General features: G+C 38.8%; 1 pseudogene; it reads left to right on the top strand.

Annotated features, from left to right (window-relative positions):
• Nucleotides 1-3387: 3387 nt before the first annotated feature.
• On the top strand, nt 3388-4279 carry LOC143399400 (mitochondrial nicotinamide adenine dinucleotide transporter SLC25A51-like; annotated as a pseudogene).

The following is a 4279-nucleotide window of genomic DNA, read 5'->3' as shown; positions in this document are numbered from 1 at the left end:
CTTGCCACCTTCAATGAGCAGGCCCTATCGTGCATGGGCATCCAAACTTTGGCCAGTGGTCTTAGGGGGCCATTGTGTTGTAATTGTAACTATGACAGTTACTAAGAATTAAAATATTTTGAGTAGTCTATAATAGTGTCATCTAGAAGTTCATGTAAGTGATACCCATACTGCCAAAAAAAAAACACACTAGAAAATCAACAGCTTGGAACTGGAAGTTCAGTGTGATAAAGTTATGAGGAAGGCCGGGTATGGATCTTGATATGCTCTGGTGTTAAATTAGGAGACAGTGCTGTGTAAAAGATGCAAGGCTGAGAAAACAAAAGGCAGGTAAAGCAAAACTATGCCCATAGGTATGAGGTTTTGCCCTTTAAGAATATATCACCTCTTCACACTTATTCCTGTAGGAAAATTAACTTGCTATACACTTATTTCTTTGGAAAATTAACTTTAAATTGTGCAAGACCTGAATTATGCAAGGTCTTCTGGAATACATCTTGAATAAAAGGTCATAACCCTGTATTTTTTAACAGCTTTATTGAAATATAATTTACATACCATAAGATTCACTCCTTCTAAATGTACAGTTCAACAATTTTTAATTCATTTACTACATTGTGTAAATAACTAGCTTTACAGAATTTTAGCATTCCAAAAAGATCTCTAGTGCCCATTTATAATTAATACCCAAGCCCACCTCTGGCTCCTGGCAACCACTGGACATCATTTAGCTTTTTGTCTCAGATTTGCCTTTTTGGAACATTTCATACAAATAGAATAATGTAATAAAGATATGTCTTTTATATCTGGCTTATTTCACTTAGCATGATGTGTTTGGGGTTTATACATGTTGCAGCATATATCTGTGTCTCTTCCTTTGTATTACTAAATAGAATTCTATCATATGGATCCTATGGCAGTTTCTAGACTTGGAGTTTCAATGAACCAGAGTCATAACCACTTCTTACGACATGTGCCAGATATGACTATGAACATGTATGGTAGATGGTCCCAAATATGGACACTATCAATTTTTCCCCTTTCTGTATATACTCCTTGTAATGAGAGTTGAAGTCTATTTCTCCTCCCCTAGAATCTGGGCTGGTCCAGTTTCTAGAGGTCCAATAGGATGGAGTAGCAATGATGTTCTGGGACTTCTAAACCCAGATCTTAAAAGAATTGGCAGTTTCTACTTCCCTTCTTGGAAGCCAACTTCCATTTTGCAAAAAGGCTAGGGCTAGACTACTAAATGATGAGCTGTCACAAGGAGAAAGCCCTGGACAATGAGAGGTCATCTTGGATGTTCCATCTCCAGTCAAGCTCCCAGCTAAACGCAGCTGCATAAGTGACCACAGCTCTTGCACAATTTAAAGTCAATTATGAAAAATAATAAATTATTCTTGTTTCCAGTCAGGCAATTTGGGACTAGTTTGTTATGCAGCAGTAGGGTAACCAAAAAACACCATCCTTTAACCAAGTCTTTCTTTTCCCTTGTTGATCTTACTGGGTTTGGATTTTTTTCTGTTTTCTTGTTGTTTTTGAGTTTTTACAGTTGTATTCTAGTCTATACAGATTCCCATTGGTCCCTGAATTTAACATCACTTTCTTGGCTGTTTGTGTTACATTGAAGAGTTTTATATCAGTGAACCCACTTTCTGATATTTATATGCTGAAATTCGAGTCAATACTTTTTTAAATGCTCTGAAGAGAATTATCTGGAAATCTTTGTAAAAATGGATTCTCCATCTTCCCTCTATTCACTCACTATGGTAGATAAGGAATCAGTATCCAGCTGCTCCCCCAACAGTTACAAGTTAATTTAATAATCACACCAGGAAAGCTATTTCAATAACTCAATTAGGTATTTCCTGAATTTTGATTAAAGGAAAATCACATGCTAACTGTCAAAATATAATCCTTACCCTCAAAAAGTTTAGAATTTGTCTGCAATAAATAAATAAATAAATAAGAATGGCAATAGCAGAATAACATTCCATCAGCCCTTCCTCCATATTACACAACTTTAGGGGGCAGGGTTCACAAAGAAAATAATGGAAATGGTGCTTCCTGGGAGGTATTTAATGGACTGCATTCAATAGTGAAGATAATAAGAGCTATGACTATTTCTGCAGATAATATATCCTTCAAAAGTTGGAACTTTGTCATTCATCTTTGTCAATCCACAGTCTCTGGCCCAGCACCTGGTACAATACAGATGTGCAGTAAGGCTAGTTCAGTGGCCATGACTGAATTAACATGTTTACTATGGGCTTTGGTAGTCAAGGAAGGCTTCAGGTTTCATCAAGAAAAGGAGATTGAAATCGGACCTTGGGGAAAGGGGTTCGGTGAGAGAAGCAGTGTAAAAGCTAAATAGACCTAATTGAGTATCTTTTCTTTTCAATTAAGAAAAAATCCTCAACATAAAGGTGAATGTGCAACAGTTCAAGATTCATGCTTATTATAACTTATAAGCCGGGGCTGGGGATGTGGCTCAAGCGGTAGCGCACTCGCCTGGCATGCGTGCGGCTCAGGTTCGATCCTCAGCACCACATACAAACAAAGATGTTGTGTCCGCCAAAAACTAAAAAATAAATATTAAAATTCTCTCTCTCTCTCTCTCTCTCTCTCTCTCTCTCTCTCTCTCTTAAAAAAGTTTTAAAAAATTTTTAAAAGTTAATCTTAAAAAAAAATAATAACTTATGAGTCTTGAAAATCATTCTACTCAATTCCCATGCAAGTCAGACAAGATAAAGAGAAAGAAGGTGAGTGCCTCCTTACCACCACCCTGTACTTCAGGGTCTGATTCCTACCTTGAGAGACTTAGTGCTCTGGAATCACAGAGCAAGGGAGCCCAAAGATCTATATACAACTCTTTCAGTTAGAGTGATAAAGACTACAGAGCCCTGATTTCAGGCTGTGTCCCCATCACACTGTATTTCTGCTGCGTTTGAAAAAAAAAAAAAAAAAAAAAAAAAAAGCAGGAGTGAGGATCCCCAAAGATCAAGCTACTCCTGATTCCTCGTCTTCTATGTTTGCAGAGTCTGTACAGGGCTTCAGGGAACAGAGTAGCCATGCGAAGTCTGAAGAGGACTAATGTTTGAAGCAACCATCACTGAAAAATGATCACACAGGGCCTGTGCGGGCTCTGGCTCACAGGCTCACACACAGGGGTCCTGTGGGCCGGTGGCTCAGGGAGTGGGGCCTGGAGCCCACAGCCATGGAAATCCAGTTATCAAAGTTGACTCCAGAAGAAAGAACCTGACAAACCAGTAACAATGGAAGAAATTGGGAAAGTTGCCAAAAAGCTATCATCTCTCACACCACCAGGCTCAGCTGGTGTCACATGCTTAAAAATTTCCTTCATGAAGAAGAAAGACCTTAAGCAACATGATGGATTCAGAAGCTCATGATAAGAGGCCACCAATCCTTACATCTTCAAAACAAGACATCTCACCACACATTACAAATGTTGGTGAGATGAAGCATTGCTTGTGTGGCTGCTGCGCAGCTTTCAACAACATAGCCATCACATTTTTCATTCTGAAGATCTTTTTTCCACAGCAGCTGTATGGAATCAAAACCTGGGATGCAGTGCTTCAGTTGAGGAGGGATGGATTTAGAAAGTTATATCATAGAATCCCTCCACCATTAATGCAGAAAACAACCAACCTGGCACTTACATTTGGTCTAAATGAGGATTTGTCTTGCCTTGTCCTTTTAAAAGCATGTCAGTATCCTGAGTTTGCAATCTGTGGTGTGGTAGCAGTATTTGCAGGGACAACAGAAGCTATTTTCACTCCATTGGAAAGAGTTCAGACATTGCTTCAAGATCACAAGCATCATGACAAGTTCAGAATCACTTATCAGGCTTTCAGAGCATTGAAATACCATGGAATTGGAGAGTATTATCAAGGTTTGGCGCCCATTCTTTTTCGAAATTGATTCAACAACGTCCTTTTCTTGGGTCTTCATGGTCCCATTAAGGAGCACCTGTCTACTGCAATGACTCACAGTGCTCATTTGGTCAATGACTTTATCTGAGGGGGTCTACTGGGTGCCATGTTGGGATTCTTGTTTTTTCCAGTTAATGTAAAAACTCGCATACAGTCTCAGATTGGTGGAGAATTTCAGTCTTTCCCCAAGATTTTCAAAACAATCTACCTAGAACAGAACAGAAAACTGAAATCTTTTTAGAAGTGTCCATTTGAATTACCATCCATCTCTCATCTCTTGGGGGATAATCAACGCTACTTATGAGTTCTTGTTAAAGGTTATATGA

This window comes from Callospermophilus lateralis, chromosome 5 (genome assembly GCF_048772815.1).
Source record: "Callospermophilus lateralis isolate mCalLat2 chromosome 5, mCalLat2.hap1, whole genome shotgun sequence".
Lineage (NCBI taxonomy): Eukaryota > Metazoa > Chordata > Mammalia > Rodentia > Sciuridae > Callospermophilus > Callospermophilus lateralis.
The sequence above is the reverse complement of the archived record's forward strand: the minus strand, read 5'-3'. Positions and strand labels throughout refer to the sequence as shown.